Genomic DNA, 23,085 nt, shown 5'->3' with positions numbered 1-23,085 from the left:
CCTAGGTTTACCAACAACTTGATTGTTCCTGCTGTGTCTACCTGATGTTTAGGCTCATCAGTCCTATGTGTCCATGGTTCTAGGTTTCTGCTGAAAAGCACAGACCAGCTCATACAGGCCCATAAGTGAGACTGTTCACCAATACTGAAACCGAGTGCTTTGCCTAGTCATGACTGAGAAAATAATCTGCATAATTACTTCAATTGATCAACTAAAATTATTGACGCTCCTGCAGTTTCCATTGATGCTGCTATCCTCCTCTAATGCAAATGGATTGGCAGAAACTCTGATGCAATCCTCCATGCAAATATTTTCACAATGATATGAGATAAAGGGGAGAGTAAAGGTAAGACAATACGTCTCCATTAAGATTTTCTTGCTTTGGCAACCTGCTCTTGTACCAGCAGAAGTGGGCCTCTCACTACCTTCTATGAAGTTGTAAAAAATTGGGACCAATGCTGATGTCCCCACCATCTCGCCTATTATGGAAAGAACTATGGGAAACCTTCTATCCAGCAGATTCCTGCATTCGGATCCCAAGGGCATTAGAATCTTTTTTTAGGAGAATTCATTTTTTTGGAACCTATGCACTCTTCCTCACACAAACTGTCTTTTGGCCCTCACACACCCACCCTATCACACATCACTCTCATGAGATTCAACCTTTGAGAGGTTCCTACATGTAGGTTTCCCTACAACCACTGGGACTTGCAATCCATGTCAATGGCCTGGCAGTCTTACCACTGATACATGTTCGTATCATGGATGCAGCTGCACCATCCAATCTTGGAGGCCCAGATATATGCTCTCTGTAACTGCCTTTTGTGAGGACACTTGGTGTAATGGGTGTATTCTGTACAGATTTATTTGCATGCATTCTGTTGTAGGATTCTGTGCTTCAGTTAGGATGGTCAGTACTGCTTTCAGGTCCATGTAAACCGACCAGTTTTTTTCTATCCAGTACTGGACCTCATTCCTCTGCTAAAGAGTGCGGGCCACTTTGGTGTTAGCGTAGACTAGTGTTTCAGAAGCTGGGGGTGTTGGCCCAGCCTAAGGGATGCCCATGGCAACAAGGGACATTACTTGGGTGACAGCAATGGGATGGTTGCAGTGGAATTGTCTGTTTGGAGAGACGCACCCCTGACTGTTCCAGAGGATGTCTAGGTGAGTGACCATTCACCACCACTGACTCTGAATTCTGGAGTACTTGTGCCCCTTCCCTGCAGTGTCATATCCTCCTGTAGTGAGCAAATGTCTGCCAGGTCTGTAGAGCCTGCCGCGAGAGAAACAGTAGATGGTATAGCGGTTTCATATCCCTGGCATGTGCCTTTAGGGAGAATTTGGCACTTGAGGGCGCAAATGGCACATGGCAACTTTGTAATCCAAACGGCCAACGAGAGACATGAAGGAAGACTAAAAGAAATTGAGTCTTGTGTTCTCTTAGGATCAGACTGTCTCTGTTGTAGGTTGCACACTGTTATCACAATATTCCTGGCCTGCCATTCCCCCACAAACCACCCTGTTGTATCCTATAGTAGCTCCGACAGAAGTCCATGTACAACTGGTTCCCTTTCATGTATTAAGCATATATCTACCACAAGTTAAACCATCATTCAGGTTAGATAATTGCTCCTTTTGTGTGACATGTTTTCTATTGATCTGAACCCGGGACTCAAACCCAGTACAATGTGCGAAGAGTGATGATTCAAAGGAAATTGCTAAAAAGGCTAAATTATTACTTTAACCGGACCACGCATATAGACTACTTTGACCATAGACCCTGCAAGTAGTGTTTGCAGTTGATGGGTAGAAGTTGTTGGCTAACGAAAATATAAAGGTTTTTGCCAACACCCAAGGCTTTTTGTGTACCAAGGGGGAATTTAGGTTTATTTTACATCTTATGCGGTTTGAGAGACACTCGCCTCCTCTGTTACATATTGCTCTTTCAACTAACATCATATTATACGTTTCTGGTTGAACAGATGCATGGACACATTGTAGCAAAAGTAGGGGCGGACAAGTTTTTTTTTTTTTTTTAACATGGCATGCCAAATGCTCTTCTTGTGCTTCCTCTTTCTGTCATAACCTCACTAACTTCCCTATGACCGCCCACCTCTTGACCATTTTTTTACTTAGTCTTGCTTTTCCACAGTAAACCCCAATGGATGATTGACATGATCCTGGCCATATCTGCAAGGTTGTAATGGCAAAAGGGTCACCTTGCAAGTCTAACTCATCGACAACTCTTAACTCTCTATCAACATCCACTGGTGCCCTAACAACTCTTGGAAGACTCCCATTTTTCAGCCGTTGACCAAATGGCCTGCCTTTTTCTTCTTAGCACCCTCTTGGACCTGGAAAACCAATGCCCCTCCAACCTGGCAACTTGATGTTAACACCCTCCCCATTGTGAATTTCTGCTTCAGTCACACCAGTTCTCTGATCAAATCTGAAGGATTTTTCAAAAGTTTCTCTTGTAACTTTATATTGCAGGGCCTTTTTTAAATCAACTTAACTTGACATAAAGTAGGTGCATTTTGCCTGATCAGTTGAAATGATGTGGCAAAAAAATCTCCCATTTCATCTTTGTCAAATTGCACACCATTATTGTTATCTATTTCCTCACAAATGCATTTCCCTGTGTACAAGTGCATAAAAAAAGTCTTCAACTTGTTTTTTTCACTCAGAAATGTCAGCTCCCCAATTAAGAGTACAAATACAATTTTTGTTTTCTTCACATGACCAATTATGCAATTGGCCTATTAACATCTTGTGCTATTTTAGACTAATAGTAGTACAGTGTGACGAATCGTGGGATTCAGTCACTTCTCCCCAGGGTGGGGGGAGGGGGTCGAGATTAGGGAGGTGAGCATGCTACGCAATACTCACCCTAGGGGTAGAGGCAAGTAGGACCTCACTGTAGAGACTGCCCCTTGGTGTTCAGGGCTCCCGTTCTTCAGAGGAACTCCCAGAGGTACTCTCATAACCCATCAGTGACGACTAAACTTCAGAAAGGCCAAACCAATATTTGTTGCTGTGATATCAAAACCACTGGTATATTATGAGAAACTATATTTTGATGAAACTGTGAAGAAGCATGCAAGAATAATACAGGTCACTCCAGCATCAGGGAGTGTTAAGAAGAGTGATCAAGTAATACTGTACACGCGGGAAACCAGTAGGACTTCCACGAGAGGCTGGGGAAAACCCTGAGCAGCGTCATATAAGTATGAGGAGAGAGAACGTTAGTGAGGCGCAAGAGTTTCAAACCAGCTGTGATAGGGACACTGGTGAACACTGGGGAAAGGCTGCTTCCCAAGCAGGAGAGCAGTTGGAAGGAATAGGTGCCTGAGCTGCAGTGGTCAAGGGGTAGACTAGCAAGAGTCTGTCCAACTGACCCGCAAAGGAGAAGTGGTGGCAGAGACGGGGGTGAGGAGGGAGAAGAAGAGAAGGAAACCCCTCTGAGCTGATACTACTCATAAAGAAGCACGCCCAAGCCTGTCCGAGGAAGAAAAGGAACCAAGTACAAGAGCTTACCTGACAAGTGGGAGAAAAACTAAGGAGACTGCCATTCCGGTGATGCAGCCCTATTACAAGGAAGGTAATTGGGAGAGCGGGAGACCAGCAGTTATAACGATTGGCATAGTTAATCGTCAGAAAAAACAAATATAATGATTTGTGTAATCCTACTTCTCCCAGTAAGAGAACAAGTAACCATCAGAGTGGGGATCATGACTGGGTTCAGCCTAGTTGTCCCAGTGAGAAACCAAGTAGCAAAATAGAGTGACGGTTGTTACTGGTCTCATCATACTTTTCCCAGTGAATTACAAAAGAGTGGGTACATCACGCACATCCCAGTGAAAAGGCAAGTGATCAGAGGATTATGACTTGTGCTAAAGAGGATTGTCTATAATTCTTGAAGCATAAGTTTGATGTCAGGCAGACTTTCAACTTCATAGGAGAAGGACAGACTGAAAGAACCTCCAGGTATCGGAGCATCTATACAGAGGGACTTGAAAAACCAAGAGAAGGGGAACAAAGGGGCATGGAAAAGTCTGATAATTGAACTGAACGAAGATAGCCAAGAACTATCAGAAGATTCTATATTGGAGACTTGCTGAGAAAGCACCCTAGGAGAAGTTTGACATTCTCCTGGACTTTAGTTGTTTAGTATTGGTGGTAGGGACAAAGCAGCTTAGATTTGGACAGAGGACAGACTTTTGCTTTGGACTTCACAACAGACAGCGAGGACCTTAGCTTGGGGAAAGTGAGGAATTTTCTTATCCTTTCATTAAATGTTACTTGAGAATGGCAACTTCTAGTCTCTCTTCTGTCTCCTTCTGACTCAACAACAGCTGCAACATGTTAGAGGGAGACTTCTCATCTTAATGGATTTATCCACTATTTGACATGCTACAGCTTTTTCAAACGCTAGATCTGCATTGTTAATACACTGCCGCGAAAACATTGCTCTTAATCTCGATTTAGGCAGGAATATCAGGGATGCCCTTACTAGGCCAAAGTGGCAAATCTACCACTCTCCCCGAGGAGGAAACAACAAATCATTCCAAATGAGAAATATTGTCAATTTTGCAACTACTTTGCAGATTACTGTGTGAAGGTTCGTTATCTATACATGGCCACTGTATGTACTTGCTGCCAAAATGCTCCAAGCAAGTAATTGTCCACCATACTCGTGAAAACTGCCCCTGTTGCCACATACTCAATTACACTCCATTCCTTTTCTTTCTGTGGAACTGGTTTCTGTAATTGACAAAAAATATGCCCAAAGTCTTGTTGCTCCGGCAATGTTCTCTACAGAGAATTCTACATTTTTCCAAACTGGGACACATTTCCTTGTCTAATTGTATTTAACAAATCTGTTTGTGGCCCTTCCAAATAATAAATGTACCCCAGATGCATACATGGACTGTGCAACATTTACATTTCGAGGCAAATATTTATTTTTCAGTAACTGAATGTCATTTAGCTAGTTTACATTTTCTGCATTCTAATGCTATAGGTATTAGTATCTGTTTTTTCTTGTACCTGCCTCACATTCATTTGTACAAGCAGCCATGGTAATGGGACATGTTACGTTTAAAGAGTGCTTGTATAATTCGTACTTGACCCTATTAAACATCTGCAGTTATGTTTCTCCTAGATTATTCTTTTTGTTTTTAACATCTTTTTTACTCTTCTAATTTTGGATGCATCATTTCCAATTCACTTTGTAATAGCTCTACATGCCAACAAACAAATGCACACATTGGAGGTTTTGGTGTATCTATTCATCACCTTTGTAGCACAAATAAATCACATTTTAAGAAACCAGTAGAGTGCAGGGAAGCTTAATTCAGTTTTCAGAGCTCGCATTCCTCCGATCAAATGCAATACTACTCCACTCTTATATGGGGCTTTTGTCTAACATGCACAACTCCCTTTAGCACAGTCATGTGGGTGAGCTAAATGAGCTCTCTATCTTACTGCGAGTGGGTGGGGCAAGCTGCTAAGCACTAAGCTGACCCGGCTGCTACAGTCTCCCCAGAGTGTGGAAGAGTGGCATCCAGCAAGCTGGCCTTTCAGTCAGACATAGCATATTACCACCTTCCATGGAAAAAACAATCCTGCACAATCAGGCAAAGGGCTACTGGACGCAGCATCCATTCAGCCAAAATATAATCTAGCTGGATAAACCTTTTACACTTGCAACTCCTGTAATCTATAGGCAGGGTGGAATAGGGAAAACTGGGATTATGAGACGTGTGATCATGGTGCTCACTGTACCTGCGACTGGTCACAAGAAAAGACCAAACCCAGAAGTACTAATGTTCTTAGATATGCTAAGCAAACATTATTGCAGATGTCCCACCCAGAAGGTATGCAGTTCAATCACAAACCTATATTAAGCATTCCCCCATCTTGAACGCAGGACACCACAGAACCCTGTCGAGCCGCACACTCAAAACTTGGCAATTGGAAAATGGCACAGACATCCCGCTGTGAGATCAACCATTGGGCCCCTTCAAAATCTAATTGGAAGTGTTTGTATCCTGACTAATGCAAAGGACCTAAGGCTACTAAGATAACAAGGCTATTGAAAATTCAAAAGAGACTTGACCACCACAAGATGCAAAGCAACCGGCTCTGAGAACCGATAGTCAGGCTGTATAATCAGGCACTACCTCGGAAATATACCAGGAGATTGGGAAGGAGGGGTTGGAATGCCAGGAAAGTGGGAAAGGGCACTGTAAAGAGCAGACTTGCAGACCAGACTCATGCATACAGAGTCCCCAATGGGGAATTTCTTTTAAACTTACTGTGAATACAGTAGAAATTGTCAGACAATGCAGAGACTGCGCCAGCAGGGTTGTTGGTGTGTGCATGCAACTCGAGTACGAGGTTCCGTCCCAGAGATATTTGAGGAGAACCAGTGGCACGAGGCTACGAATATTGGCTGCTTGAAAAGATCCATGTTGTGAAAGCAGCTAGATCAAGAGTCCATACTACGAGTAACCCTAGACGATCCTTCCCATTACTTATTCTGGTTCATTTGCGCTGGATATTACAGTGCGAACTTGGGTACATCATTGCTTTTGATAGATTAGGGTGTTCTTGGAGTGACAAGGACTCTCTAATGTAGGTTACAGATTGCAATTTGCATGCAAAGCTTTGAAGTTGTGGAGACTTGAGAATCCTTTTATAGTTTGCTGTGGGACCATCATATTATTTCTAGCTAATCTCCTTATACCTGTAGGTGTTTAGTTCCATTCCTTGTAAAGACAATTTTGGAACACAACTATCCTGTGTCGAGAGTGCCTTTGTTCAACCTTACCAGAGTCGCCAAACCCCAGATTAGCGACATTCAGAGCACTCAAAGCAGAAGTATAAAGGTGGAGGACAAACTGTTCCTTAGATCATCTGCTAACCTTTAGTCCACCGATAAATGTTCTGCAATACTGTAATTAATGGTACAGTGTAATGTTCTGAAATATGAGAAAAATAGACTAGATTATGCATTTTCTTCTGTTGCAATGTGGTTTTTGTTCGCAGACTCCAGGCCTTGTAGTCGAGGTTGACTCCCTTAATGATGGTGGGAAATACCAAATAGCAAAAATTGCCTTCATCTGCAGTTCTGTAGTGGTTGTGCTACACTGTAGCATGCCTTATTATGCACCAGGAAGACATACCCTTATGCTGCTTTGTTGTGCTCTCCTTTTTGCGACTGTAATGATGCACATAGCCTCAGAATGCCGTGTCACAATTACATTGTTTTTCACCAGTAACCTGTGAAAACTGAACTTAGTGCAGCCTTTGTTCTAGGATAACTGCTCTTGCCACCCAAGTGGCTCTGGTTGCCCAGAAACCTGCCCCTTGTTGCTGCAAGGCATTGAAAAGATAGGGTGTACACTGATCACAGCATTTATGTGAATAGAGTATCTGCTCATCTTGATGTCTCCCTGTAGTGTAGAGTGGGTAATGGAGCCGAGGACTTGGGTGCAGAGTACGGGGCATAACAGCCAGTAAATATAGGGTTACTTTTGCCTTTTTTCTCTCATAATTGTTCTCAGCGCTAGTCCTCTAATTGAAGCATAAGGGTCTCTTTGTCTTTGTTCAGTCCTCTGGGCCCTCTTCATCTGCTCAGGTAAGTAAGGAGTCTTCTACATCTGGTACCAGGTCCTGTCTGGTACAAAAGGAAATCAACAACCCGTGTCACATTCCAAGGCCGCATTTATATTTTCCACTGTTGGCTCCCACCAGTTAGTGTCCCTCCCTTGATGCAGTGGGAACACTGGCGTTCAGCTTCCCAGCGCATGTGTTTTGGCTGTTCCTCCCCCTTGCTCCACGCTGCATCAGGGTGGCGTGCCTCTCCCTGGCGTGTCTGGGCTCTGACAGCATGTCGGCGCTCTGACAACATTTCGTCTGTGTTCCCCATGTCACCGCTATGGGGTTTGGACTCAGACCCAGCCGGGGTCCTTGCACTGCTGAGATGGATTGGCCTGTGTTACCTCCAGGCCCCGCACCACAGTTAAGTGGGTAGAGTGTGGCTTCCCCGCCACTGATAAGGGGGGGCGGATGTGGCTTACTTGCCCTTCGGCTTACTATCCACAAAAAATGTATCCGTCTTTTCCTCCCTACCAATGAACCTTTAACTTACTACCAGCATTCTAACTCTGTCCCAAATGTGTTCATGTTTAGGCTATTTCCAGGTTCTCACCTCCTACAGGCATATCCTATTCCACAACGTTTCAGTTAAAACTAGTTGTGTTTTTTTTCTTGTCTCTGTTGATCTTGCTGGTTGTTTTATTGTCCCTCTAACTTGACGACAGGCTTACTTTTTGAGTTTATATTCTTGAAATTATTATTCCCCATAAGCTTTCACGCTTACCTTAAGCAAGCTGTTTTTTTTATTCAACTGCCCAGTGTTTTTGGACAGGATGTTACTGTTTGCAGTGCCATCCCAGCACAGACAGCTCCCTGCAGCCTTTTGGTAGTGGCCAACATGGCGCATCTGAATGGGAGCTACGCAAAAGGTGCCACATCGAGACAGTCGCTGCCAAATCGGCTAAGCCAAAACCGAGTATTACCACCTACATCAGTCAGGTGCTGCTGAATAGACCTCACACTCTCTTAATCACTGCAGTTTGAAATCCTTTTCTACTTTTTCATATGCTACTCCAGGTTTTTCCTACTAACTGCTGTACTGATTGGTTTATAAATGCTACTGAGCGGTTAGGTCATATTCCATCTATCACATGCGAACTGTTGGGTCTTATGTAAACCAACACCTAAAAGAAGATGTTTAAACTGCAGCAGAACTGTGCTGAAAACGCTCATGCATCCAATACATGGAGGACATGTCCGGCGCAATAAAAACCTAATGCAGAGGAAATGCTTTACCCCACACAGTAGGGAAAGAGGTAAGTGTGCAGGCTTAGCAAGTTTCCCATTTCATTGTTGAACTGCATGCAAGGCAGTGTGAATGACGGTGCCCCTTAAACTTGGTGTCTAGTTGGGACCAAATAAAATGTAGATCATTGTAACTCTTTATGAATAACCACCTAATTATTCCCAGTGCCCATCTCATGCGTTTGCTAACTGCATCACATATAGGTCTTGTACTGTGGAGCACTAGTTATCAGAGGTAAAATGTAAAGTTGATTTGTGCATTGCTTATAAATTACAATTCCCTCTGCTATGGCAACTAGGAGCTGCTTCTGAGTTGAGACTGATATACATTTACCAGTAGTATAGGTACGCCTTTGAGCGTTTCCTAAGGGAAGAGCAGATTATCATTCTTCATTTGTTTCTGACTGCACTCCAGAAGTGAGGCGCCTATGTTGAAAGTAAAGGCCTCCCTATTTTTACAATTGATAGAAAGGAAAAGATGGGGTAGAGCAGAACGGTCTTTGAGGTCTTCGAATGATAATGGGAGGAAAGGTTTAGCATCCTCTATGGTGGGAGCTTGAATGATACTCCATCATGGACCAGTGAAGCTTTTCAGTTGCTTCCTATCGGTAGGACTGAGGGGGTTTCAAGCAACTTTATTTTGGACTTTGTTTTTACTCCTTGAGTATTTTGTAGACCCAGGTACAGGTGAAAGCCTTCCTTGCATGCTGTTAACAAGACCTTGGCTGTCAAATTAACTGTTTTAATTTTGTTGCACGACTAGCGCATCAGTTTACTGTTCTCTCTTTATATTAATGGCTGTTGTCCCATTGGAGCCGTGTGGGATGTGATGGCTGGGCTGGTTTAAGCTGTCTGCTTGGGACCAGTTCCCATTTTTGAGTGGATTGATTGCTCATCTTCTAGTTTGTACACCGTCTCTGCCTCCATCACATCCAAGGATTATTGTTTCAGAATGCACAGTTTGTCAATGCCCTTAAGGACATGTTTGTTTGTCTTTCAGAGTAGTCTGTTGCAGGCTTGTCTGATAGTTCCTCTGCTGGGTCCCAGCATGTGCGTTTTCTGAAGCTACCAAATCTGACCGGTTCAGTTGCAGACGTGGGGGCTCTTTTACACAAAGTAAAATGTTGTTTAACCGATACAGAGCCTTGCTCTTTGGAGCCATGGTACATGGCAATAATACTTCAAACTTTAGGTTTCTTGGGTTGCTGGAATATCAAAGTTTCTGATGCTTGCTAATCTGTTTAGAATTAATGTGCATATAGTCTGACATCTAGTGGTAATCGCAGAGTATTGCATCTTTCTTTCGAGGATCGAAAGGGGACAGCGACATGGGAGCGATTGTAACACTATCCCGAACTTGCCGTGTAGTGTACCCAAAATCCCTTACATGTCGAGGTCCCTCAGATTGTTTGGTCGCCTTATGCAGAGCTCGCAAGAGTTGATATTGCTCAATTGTTACTTCTTCGTCCCACAACCGATGGTCGTCTAGTCTTCGACTACTTCTCTTCGATGACTGCTTTGTGGACTCCTTCGCCGAAGACATCCACGACTGGTGCGTTGATCGACATCTGTCGGCCACCTGGCCTCGGTCTTCTGGCCAGGCCCTTACAGTAGGGAGATTCTTTTTGAGAATGTTTTTTTTTCTTTTTTCTTCCCCTCGCTGTTCTGGTTGCCATTCACCTCTGCTATGCAGAGAGCCCCATTAAAATGTTGTGCAACATAAAATACCCCTGGAAAGACACCCATCGCGAATGCAATAGGTGGTTTCCTCGTGACCACGACAGGCATTCCTGTAAGACCAGCAAACTTTCGCCCCAAGACTTTAAGATAGGTGGACAAATGGGTGGGCAGCTTACGCAATCCCGTTGGCGAAGTCGGCTCGGATGACCAGGACGCTAGCGGGCTACGATCTGGAGTACATGGAACTTTCGGCGGAACCCTCTGGTTCCCAGATGCCCCTCCCGGGCACCGACGGACCACTGGTTCTGTTATGGGGAGTTCACACCCCAGCAACAGGGGCACACATGCACCACCCAAGGCAAAGCACACAATCCCCAAGGCCTCCTCGACGGACGCGTCGAAGCGCCAAATGCCAACAGGCCTGCTGAAACTCAGGTGCCTGCCGAACCTCGCAGTCCGACGCACTCCCCGCAACCGTCTTCTCAGCATGTGACTGGGCTTCCCTCTCATAAGGGCGTTTGCATAAAAAAAAGCACACGGCTACTGACACATCCTCCAAGGGTACGCTCGCACCTAAGGCTTTGGCGGAGACGGCAAACACAATGATGCCTTCAGGTGCATAGAAACTCGTTTTCCGCTGCTGAAAATATGCGAGAGTCTCATTTCGGCAGCGGAACCACCCAAGAGCACCCCCTCCCGTCGAGAGGAGTACTCTGAAAGCCCCCAGCCCCTCTCTAGGAATTTAGCAGGTAAATCTCCCCCTTCTGAACAGCTGTACCCTCCTCCATACCCCTCTGTGGACTAGCCAGAGGTTTGAGAATTGTATGGATAAAATGTCCCAATTCATAGATTTCTTTGAGAAATCTTACTCCCAGAGACCAGGGGAAGAGGACGACTCCTGGCCCATTCCACCAAAACTGCAAAAGCTTCCTATTCAGTCACACACCCATTAGGAGGAGGATTTCTAGTATTCAGAACCAGAGGAAACCTATGAGGACACTCCTTTTGGTCACGGTACAACTGACCAGTGCCCAGACTGGGAACAAGATCAGCCAGCAGATCAAGGCCTTGGCGCTCACCCACTCATACCCAGACATTATTTGTCTAGACCCGCCTTCTTGCCCTCAACAAAGGCAGTCATCGCCAATAGATGACCAGATGGTATTTAATGCCATCCTAAAGAGAGCTGCCGATCACTTTCTGATTGCTACGCAGGAGACTGTCCAGGACTCTGATTTCATTGAGGATATTCTCAAAAGAAAAGCCTCCCAATAGTCGGGCTAGTCCTCTGCTCAACTCCATAAAGAAATGCCTCGCTCCCTTGTCACCTTCCCTCACAAGGGCTGTCAACCCTCGGATCGAGAAACTGTTTCGCCCCTCCATCTGACCCTATGTATATCCAAGGTCATGCCACACTGGACTATCTGCTTGTTACAATCACCAGAAAAAGGCCAGGGGTGCCACTGTCTACGGCAGAGGCTCTCCCGGACAAGGACTGCAAAAAACTCTATGCCCTTGGCAAACCTACCACATCTGCAGCCCATTCAAGCAGAATTGCAAATAATCCGACCCTTCTCGCTAGTTACAGTGACGTGCAATGAGGCCTGCTCCAAGAGGTCCCTGAACCCACGTGATCATGCCTGCTGGCGGTCGTCTCTGAGGGTAGACTGGTAACCCATATTATTCTCAAGAACACACTGGACGCTGCTGAAACTGAGGGACGCTCTCTGGCACAGGGAACTCTCCTCAAGAGACAAACCTGGCTGATCAATTCAGGCTTCAAGCCGGAGACTCGGGTCTCCCTGATAAATTAGCCCGTAGAAGTCAAACTTATCTGGTAAGGCTGGAGATGGCTAAAAAAAGAACATGAGAGGCTAAAATCGCTCAATCAGATTCCAGCCAAGCCTTTCCCACAGCAGTGAGGTTCAAACTCTCGTTCCTTTCGAGGTCAGTTCTTCTCCCGATTTCCCCACGGGCAATATGGTGCTGGAAGCACCCCATAGTCCTACGGACAAGGTTCATCTGGCATCAGGTCCTACACTAAAGACACCACAGCAGTATTTGTACATCTGAGCGAAATGGTTCTGAAGAGTGATAATATTTACATCGTCACAATGGACATTGAATCTCTCCATTCTAAGATACCACAGATGGAAGCTCTCGAAGTGATTGACAATGTATTACAAGCTAAAGGACCACTGAGCGAGATGACTCTTCTCTCATCATGCAACTTGCAGAAATAGCATTGACCAAGAATGGCTTTTGAGTAGAAGACAGGCACTACGAACAGATATCGGGAACAGCAATGGGGGCAACGTTTGCCCCCTTTAGCAAATCTGTATGTGGCAGATTTTGAAGAACAGAGCATATATCACAAATCTAATCCTTACTTTAAAAACATCCTGAGTTGGCGTAGATATATAGACAATGTTCTTATGTTCTTCGAAGGGGATGAAGTGACTCTACTTAACTTCATGGCATGGCTGAATAAATGGTTTGAACCCCCTTTTTGAGATTCATACATGAATTTAGTATAAAAAGAAGCAACCTTTCCGGACCTTAAGATTGTCAGGATAGGCTAAAAGGTAGAAACAACTATATATCAAAAAGCTACAGACAGGAACTCCCTTTTTGTAGTTTAACAGTTTCCACCAAAGAACTCTCAGGGAGAACCTGCCTTTTGGGCAATTTCTCCACTACAGAAGGAATTGCAGTACTAGAACTGAATACGACACACACGTGGAGAGAACCTAAGAGAGAAACTATACAGAAAAGAACTATATGGCATGCCAGAAAAAGAGTGAGGAACATACCCAGAGAGAACTTTAATACAACATGAGAAAAAAACTAGAGGTGAGACTGAGATAAAGGGTGTCTTCTGCCACTCACCAGAGGTCAATCGCAACAAAAAGAGGAAACTATGGCCCATTCTCAATGTAGGAGATACCAACCGGAAGTCACCACATTTTGCAATCAAGAGAAGGAAAAACATTAGAGATGTATTGGTGCACACATATAAGGAAAGCAGTAAAGAGATTGAGAACCAGCCTACACTATGGGATTCATCAAGAGCAACTGGACACTCTGTGGAGGATGTTCAGCATGTCACTTTACAAAATGTACCACCACCATTGACATAGGCTGGAGAATGCCATGGAAGCAAAGAGCGCTCACCAATTGCAACACTACAAATGTGGCATACTTCATCACATGTCCGTGTAACATGAAATACATTGGAATGACAACAAAAGCCATAAGAATTTGAATGTGAGCATAGGTCGAATATCAATAGGAGTTGGCTGACTTCTCCACTTGTCGACCACTTTGTACAGAAAAACACTCAGAAAATGACATCAGCTGGACGATACTGGAAAAGGTAGTGGTCCCAAAGAGAGGTGGCAATATAGGAGCTTTGCTCCTCAGAAGAGAACAAATGTGGATTTACAGGCTTAAAGTCATCAAGAAGGCATAAATGAAGAAATATGTTGGCAAAATTTTGCCACATTATAAGGCGCTACCACTACAATAACTAGCCCAGATTGGATGACTAGCCTGAATAGAAATATTCGAGACTGAAGCTGGAATTGATTGACTGATTATTTGAATACACAGGGTCAGTTAAAACATGAAATATCCAAGTGGTCGCATATACAACAGGCAGCGCCAATTGAGCTGACGTGGAAGTTAACAGCATATTAGCCCTTATGTATAAGAATGCTTGCGACCGAAAAAACACTTGCTGAAGATGGTCTAGCAGTATATATAAAATTTGTAGACTGACCAAGAAGTAGTCGAACGTGATTAGCACTGAATCACGCACAACACCTGGGCACAAGTCGTGATGCAAGCAAAAATGCTTAAAGTATAAACTTGGATCCAACAGGTAGCCTTTGCCGCCTCTGAATACCATAACCGATAGATACTTACATAGAGTATGAATGTAATGATACTAATGCGATCACACATTATAACCAGAAATTGAGTTACCTAAGTCTAACGGTTCTATTTACGTTGCCACAGGCCTCTAAGTGTACTTTGTATATGAGTGCTTGCGACCGGAAATGACATAGCTGAAGATGGTCTAGCAGTACATACCAGGTTGTAGCTGAATGACCAACAAGCAGCTTTACGTCATTAGCACTACATCACCCATAATACTTGGGCACAAGTCATGATGCAAGCAAAAATGACGCCTCTGAAATACCATAACACATAGATACTGATGCAAGCAAAAATGACGCCTCTGAAATACCATAACACATAGATACTGATGCAAGCAAAAATGACGCCTCTGAAATACCATAACACATAGATACTCACACAGATTATAAATGAAGTGATCCAAATGCAATCACATATCGGAACTAGAAATTTAGTTACCTAAGGCTAACGTTCCATTTACGTTGCCATAGGATTTTAACTACATTACCCAGAAAGCCTGGGAACAATCCACGATGCGATTAGAACACGTGAGCCGATGTTTGTAGTCAATAGATATCTATCGACACAGAGGCAAAAACGCAACTATCATTAATAGAAACTACACTTTATAAATCAAATAAAATAAATGTCTCACCGCACTAACGTTACAATCACGTGACCATACATATTTAAAGTAATTGCAAAGATGGCCGCCGGTATCGCGACTCACAATGTAGAGATGATGCTGGAATGCCGTTACTAGGTAAGACAAATCGTACAGGCAGAGCACAATGAAAACAAATTAGGGATTCAATTGGACGAATCCATGAACCCACTTTCATTGAGGGACTTTGCAAAACGATTCTAGAAAGTCAAGATACTCAACAGATTAGATGGACATGGATATAACTTTCACTATTCCTATTTCAGGCTAACCCCACCTGTAAACAAGATGACCATAGAGAGGGAAGGTGGACACTGTGTACAGTGACAAAGGAAGAATAACGCAGATAACATGAATTTTGAATGGGTAAGAACCTATTGAAATATAGGAAGATATACCCAATAATTGGTGAATGAACAGATGGTAAACGTAGACGTCTGACTTACAGGTTGTCTCTAGCCAACACTGAAAACAGATCTGACTACACGAAAAACTAATGTGCCCAATTCCGTGCTCCGAGAGGCGCAGCTTCACCTCACTGAGGCCCAACAAGGCTGAAACGAGTGTATGGGGTTGCTGTTGGTACTCTTGTTCAGAGAGGAATTGCCATAGCATTTCGGTGCTGGACTGCTCATGTGGGCGGGACAAAGACTGATATGTCCCATTGTGAAAGGTACAGTGAGCAAAAAGCGTGTGCTGCAAACTCTCATCTCAGAACAGGTTATGCCATGTTCTTGCTGGAGAAGAGCACCTGCTACCTTTTTTTGAAACAATTCCGTATGAAGACAGGTCAAATTTCCTGACCAGCCAACACGATTGATGCCAATCAGATTTAAGAGAGTTTACTTATGGTGCCCCTCTCTGTACATTCCCCGTCAGGGTATTTGGAAGGAAACTACGATGTCCAGCAGAGTAACCGAGACGCTCTCCCTAGTCCAGAAAATGGATACCAAGCCAAAGAACTAAGTCTTTTTTTACATTTGCATTAGAAGATGAACTAATGTAATTATTTGTCCTGAAGAAAGCAGAAAGGGTTCTGTAACCGCTGAAACCAGTTGACAGTACTAAGGATCAGTTGTGATGACCTGATCCCCAAAACATACACTTTTTGTGAGCTTGGTTAAAATATATCACATTTTTAAGATGAGTGTAAATATAAACATACCCTAAGCAATCCAAAAGCTGGATTGTGTTTTATCACTTGATTAGGATTAATCGAGGCTTTTTTGCAGACCAATAAGACATGCATATTGGAAGCGAGAACAATAAAATGGACAAAATCGACTTCCAAAGAGTGTGTACCATTTTTAACACTTAGTAAAAGTAGTGAAAGAAGATAGGGTGAGCGCCTCGTCTATCCCTCACACTAGATGAGCCTCACAGCAGCGCTTTCTAGTGGAAGACCTTCGCAGGGAGGGATAGCAAGATTCCTTTATAGGGACATTTAGTTGGATTTAGGAACTTTAGAAGCAGGAATAACTTTTTTAATAAAGTGGTTCTGTCTGGATTGTGTTATATTGTAGCGGGTAGAGAAAGAATGAGTTAACCTCACAACTAATTGTAAGTAAGCAGCCAATATCTGCAAAAAGGACAGCGCAGGGGTAGGGACAAACTCCACCCCAAGAGGCTCTCCGACCTCTGCACCAAAATGTCTCGCCAGTCCAGGTCACCTCCCACGGTTGTCATCATCCAGCCATTCACTCATGGGATGGTATCACATCAGACCAGTGGCTGCTCAAGACCGTCACCCACGGTTATTGCATAGAGTTCCACCGGCCACCTCAATACCACCCACCAAAGAGCAGACACCTATCACCAGCACACCTGCAAACCCTCCTGGAAGAGGTGTAGATCCTGCTAGAAAAGGGCGCTGTAGAGGTCGTCCCCATTCACCAGGTAAAAAAGGGTATTTATTCAGTGTACTTTTGTACCCAAAAAGGATCTCACCATGCGCCCTGTTAGACTGGCAAACAAATTTGTCAAATCGCAAAAATTCAGAAAGACAGCATTGCAGGAAGTAATCCCACTGGTGCAGGGGGGTTACATGGCAACATTGGATATGAAAGATGCATACTTCCATATTTCAATGTTGCCAGCGCACAGAAAGTACAGAAGGTTCATGATGGAGGGCACACACTATCAGTTCAAGGTTCTTCACTTTGCCATTGCCTCAGCTCCATGGGTGTTCATGAAGGTACTGGCGGTAGTAGCTGCTCACCTACACAAGCAGTCCATTACAGTCTACACTTACCTCGACGACTGGCTAATAACGGGATTTGTACGGAACACGCCTAACAACAAATAACCAAAAGATGGTAGAACTCTTCAGTGTGGGGCTCTCGAACGTGAAAGTCCAGCCTAGACCCAAGTCAAACAGTTTCTGGGGGCTCTTAATTCGGACCAAAGACTGCCTTGTCTTTCCCTCCAACGAAAGGGTTCAAAACATGTTGTTCCAGATCCCTCACTATGTAGATAGTCAGAAGGTGACTATACGCAAGGCCATGCAACTCTTAAGATCATGGCCTCCTGGATTTACCTAGTTCCGCACGCACGTCTGCGCATGACTCCATGCAAGAGTGGCTCTCGAGCCAATGGTGTCAGACCAGCGGACAATGGGACGATCTAGTGGTGGTCTTGGCAGCCCTCGTCAGTCTCTGCAGTAGTAGTCCAGGGAAAACCTTCTGCAGGGGAAAACCTTCACCACCCCTGCAGTAGAAGCCACTCTCGCCACAGACGCATCTTGGACTGGTTGGGGGCGTGAGGGGGACCCACCTTCATCATACGGCGCACAGCGTGTAGTCCCCAGAGATAGCAACCAATCACATAAACCTATTGGAACTGTTAGCAGTGTTCAAGGCCCTGAAGGCATTGCATACCCACCCCCAGGGGAAGACGGTTCTAGTCCTCACGGTCAGTACTAAGGCTGTGTATTACCTAAACAAACAAGGGGGCACTCTATCCAAACTTGTCACAGAACATATGGAAATGGGCTCTCAAACACAAGATGTTCCTTCTGTCACAACATGTTCCATGGGAACTCCATCTTCTGGTGGATGTACTCGGCAGAGTACGAGTGGCAATTAGACAAGGACATTATCAACGTCTTCCCAGACTGGGGCTTCCCAGAGATCAACTTGTTCGCAATTCTGGAGAACGCACAATGCCCAGATTATGCCAAGGGGGAACAGTCTCTGGATTACATGGTCAGGGAAATTTGTCTACACGCCCACCCCACCCCCCGACTCCCCAGCTCAACAGGATAGTGCACAAGTTGGGCTACCAGTCATTGTCGAAATCCAAATGGTCGAACCCAACCCCCCTTTTTATATATTAATTTTTTTTTTAACCAAACAAAACAAAAAAATATATATAAATAAAAAATTCGACCATTTTTTTTTCCGACCATTCGATCTTCTTTGTTTTTCGACCAAATGAGCGGACACCCACAAGTTGCACCAAGAACCAGTCAGGATGATTCTGGTGGCCCCGATGTGGGCCTGCCAACCTTGGTTCTCCAATCTCATGGCAATGTCAGTCTCCCCTCCCATGAAGCTACTATGCCCTTACAACATGCTGTCACAAGACAAGGGGGAGACACTGCATCCATGCCCTCAAACTCTCAACTTAGCTGGCTCCTGAGGTCATAGATTTCGGCACCTCCATCTCCCTCAAAGATGTATGGACATACTTGGGGAAGCACGAAAACCTAACACCAGACATTTCTACTCTCCAGCAAATGGAAACGCTTTGTAATTTGGTGTAATGGCAAAAACATGAATCCTATTGAAATCACACCAACACATATTGTCCTGTACCTCACCTGCTAGATTCAGGTCTGGTATTCAATTCCCTGAAAGTCCACTTAGCTGCACTTTCAGCATACATCACGTCCCAGAAAAAGTTTTCGTGGTGGAAAATTCCAGTAATTAAAGCGTTTATCGGAGAGGTAAAAAGACTTCATCCTCCTATTTCCAACCCAGCTCCCGGGTGGGACCCGAACGTTGTGCTTACCAAACTAATAGGGCCTCCCTTTGAACCAATGCACAAGGCTAGCCTTAAAGCACTCGCCTATAAGACCGCCTTCTTGGTGGCGATCAAATCAATAAGGAGATTTGGTGAACTGCAGTTCAAGACCCATTTGTCATGATTCTCAAGGATAAGGTAGTCCTACGCCGTCACTCACGATTTGTGCCTACATTTATTTCAAAGTTCCATGTGAACCAGTCCATAGAACTACCCAACTTTTTCCAGAACCCCACTAACGTGGCAGAAAGAAGCCTCCACACACTAGATGTGAGGAGAGCCATGATCTATTATCTGGAAAAGATACAACCACTAAGACAAACCATTTTTTTGTTTCAGTGGCAGCTGGAAGAGAAGGGGGGACCCTGTCTCTGAATCAACTATTTCAAAGTGGATCGTAAACTGCATCACACTAGGCTACACTCTTGCCAAGAGAGATCTGCCCTTCACGCCTAGAGCACACTCTACTCGGGGCACCGAGGACTACCATAGCATTCATTGCAAATGTTACTCTTGAGTCCATTTGTAAGGCAACGACCTGGAGTTCTGTTCACACCTTTACACAGCACTACTGCCTAGATGGACTCTAGGTCTGATTCTCAGTTGGGACAATCTGTGCTAAGACATCTTTTTGCTACTGTTCCTTCCCATATCCCACCACCATCTCTGGGTACTACTCGCTAGTCTATGCACAGTATGTTATTCTAAGCAATTAAACAGCACCAGAAGACCTGCATTACTCACCGTAATGCCATTTCTGATGATTGTATCTGCATAGATTCACATGCACTCCCCCTTCCTCCCCTCATGGAGTAGAAGGAACATAGACGTCTTACACCTTCTCTTTTGTATTCACGCTGACTATAAAGCTCCCTCATGGCAGAAAAAACACAATCTGAAGGACCTTGCCACGTGAGGGATTTCGGGTACACGTCACGGGTAGTGTTAGTCACGCCCATGTCAATGTCCCCTTTCGATCCTCGAAAGAAAGAAGCAATTCTCTGCGATTACCACTTGATGTCGAACTATATGCACAGCATGTGAAGCCGATGCAATAATCAGAAATGCTATTACGGTGAGTAATGCATGTCATCCTGTCTACAAGTATGCTTCATTTATATTCAAATCGAAAGACTAATCTAGACCTATATAAGAAGAACTGACAAAGGGGGAGGATGGCTCAATAAAGTAGAGTGGCTGAATTGCAGCTAAAAGCATGTCTATGCAAGGTAAGTAGAGAAGCCTGACCGATGTCTGGTTAGAGGGGAAAGGTGAGCTTTTAGTGAAGTAGTCCATTGGGAGAAAGAAGATGATATAGGAACTTTGACCCCAAGATATTGAGAAGTTGTGGCAGGTAAGACAGCAAATAATTGCTCCAGACTGGATGAATACATAGGGAATAAATGAATGCGCAAAGTTGTCACAAGACTGCTCCAGTCCATCCAGCATTACATTTATACATTTTATTGAAAACATGATTTCACATTTCAGATTTGTTTGGGGTAATTGTAGCAGAGCGCTCATTTATTAGAATTGCATTGTTTTCAAATAGCATTTTTTCTTTCTGAACATTACAAATAAATACTAGCGTTTTTTTATTTTTTAAAGATGTGCTTTTTAGAATGCCCTTTTGTCATTTCGGCCACTTCATCACTGTGGGGTACTTGTTGCTCTCAACCAGTGGATTTGTTTTCCTGTATCTTTGTTTGCCCTCTGTCTTGCTTTGGGCAGTAGGTTACTGTTGGGATAGAAAACCCTGGTGGTTTACTGAGATGTAATATTTTGCCAATTTTTTAATCTGATCAAAAAAGCCAACAAAGAATTTCACCAATGTCTCAGTGGTTTTACAATCTTGCATCAAAGACAGCTACCCTGTTGTAAGCTTGTAGTATGTCTTAGTTTACCACTGCCACCGTCATTATTTTTTCCCACTTTGCCAATTTTAAGTCCAAGAAATTGAATGGTATCCAGTAATCCAACATCCTTGTGTTTCTAACATTGTTGTCTTCAATTATCTGTCTGCTGGATAGTAAACGTGCCATGCTGCTGACCAGGTTGTTTTGTGTAAAATACTGTCTAGTGGAAGTTCTCAAAGTGACTCGCTTGCAGTTCCCTTCAATATGCTTTCCTCCCTTGAAAGGTTTTGTTTTGCCAATTTGAAGAAATCTTTATTCATTGCATTGTCCGATCCTTCATCTGTCTTATTTGTATAGCACACGCTTAATTTCCTCCTTGGCGCCACACAATCAATGTTTGCAGACTGCCGAACACAATCCCAGTAGATGTGATGGTGCAAATGCAGTGTTGGGCTCCATGCATTGTCGCCTGATGTGGCAGTCCTGCATGGAAGGGGAGAGGACTAGTCTGCTGAGCAGCATGTGTTCTACTTTGAGCCAAAAGTGACGAGGGTGGGGTTGAGACATTGAGGGTGGCAGAAGAGGGTCAGAATATTGCATCTACTGCTTGGGAGACCTGGCTGTTTGGCCCACACACATCTGGAACAATCGGAGGTCATTCTCTTGCCTTCCTTTGTGCTTGGAGAAAGGAGCTGTGAACACGTGGGTGTTAGCAGATAGTGGGCCTCATAGGTTTGCCAGTCTGGAATGAACGTGACGGACCGGTAAACTACAAGTTTGCCGGTGGGGTAGCCAGATTTACTGCCAGCCAAGAGCAGGAGGTAAATCAGCACCCCACCGGCAAAAAACAGCTAGTATTATAGGTGCCGACAATCCCCTACCCGCCCCTGCCATGGGACTCCATGGAGTGGGGTTTAACCTACACTTACTGGCACTCTGAATCTGCTGACAGACCGAGTGCCGGTAACAGTAATTCCATTTGGTTTTTAGCTGATGGATTTACCGGTGGGATAACTCCTAATAAGGCCTAGTGTCTGAATCTTGTTTTCTATGTTGCAGGACTGTAGTGTTGGCTCGTTCAGTCTGGGCACAGGACTGCTCAGCCTTAACCTGGATCAACGCAAGTGGAAGCTCCTAATGAGCCACTATAGATGCAGATTGTTTTGTTTCAGTTAAATAGTCAAATTGACAAATGCTTTTGTAACTGCTTGTGAGGTCGAGGGGCTCGAGGCGCTGCTGTTTAGCGGCTTGCCGCTACTGTTGCACCTATGGCATAAAAGGACTTGCCTGACCTTTTCCCAGAAGCATAGTAAACCTATTGGGGTTCTCCTGTTCTCGATGGGGAAACCTTTGGGGACTTCTAAGTTACTCCAACAGGTTCCTTCCTGGACAGCGCCCCCTCTCTCCTCCCTGCTTTGGTAATTCTGGGTAGTACCTGTGATTTATGATCCATTTTGGAATAAATCATTGCAGCTTACTCTTTGCCCTAGGATAACATTGGTTATTTTGTGTCCATTTCTGATATTTATTTGTTTCCTTTGGGGATTTGAGTGTAATGGGATTTGTATTGACACAGGAGCCGCTCCTAGTTATTTACCATGTGGAAATGGTTCCATGTGGAAATAAATTAAAAAAAGAATGAAAAATGTTATAACTGATTTTAAAACGACAAATATTTTTTCTCCTTTTTTTCTTGTATTTGGGGGGGGGTCCCCCCTCAAAGCCTTGTTTCCTATCTTTATTACCCAACCCAACACCCTCCCCAACTGTTTTAATCCCTTAACCCACCCCCACATATACTTTTAACATAATATTGGATATTTTTGCATTATTTTTTTCGTTATAAAATACATTGGTTATTAATTTGTGGAAATAACTAATCTACTTGTGTGTTTTAATCCCTTTCCTTCCTCTGTGTATTATGTGTACCCATTTTGTATGATTATCTGCGATGCAATGTATTGGCGACAGTAGAAGCACTCTTGAACCCAGGTTTGTGCTCTACCAATGACTGTGTATGTACCTTACCAT

The 23,085-nt window shown here is 44.1% G+C and overlaps 1 protein-coding gene across 3 annotated transcripts in view; it reads left to right on the top strand.

The window, feature by feature from the left end:
* Nucleotides 1–23,085, top strand: part of ADNP2 (ADNP homeobox 2) — a 148,401-nt gene that overhangs the window by 42,817 nt on the left and 82,499 nt on the right. The window lies entirely within an intron of this gene.

The sequence above is a fragment of the Ambystoma mexicanum genome, chromosome 5q, assembly GCF_040938575.1.
Source record: "Ambystoma mexicanum isolate Mex_15411 chromosome 5q, UKY_AmexF1_1, whole genome shotgun sequence".
In the NCBI taxonomy this organism is placed as follows: Eukaryota; Metazoa; Chordata; class Amphibia; order Caudata; family Ambystomatidae; genus Ambystoma; species Ambystoma mexicanum.
This window is presented reverse-complemented; position numbering and strand designations above follow the sequence as displayed.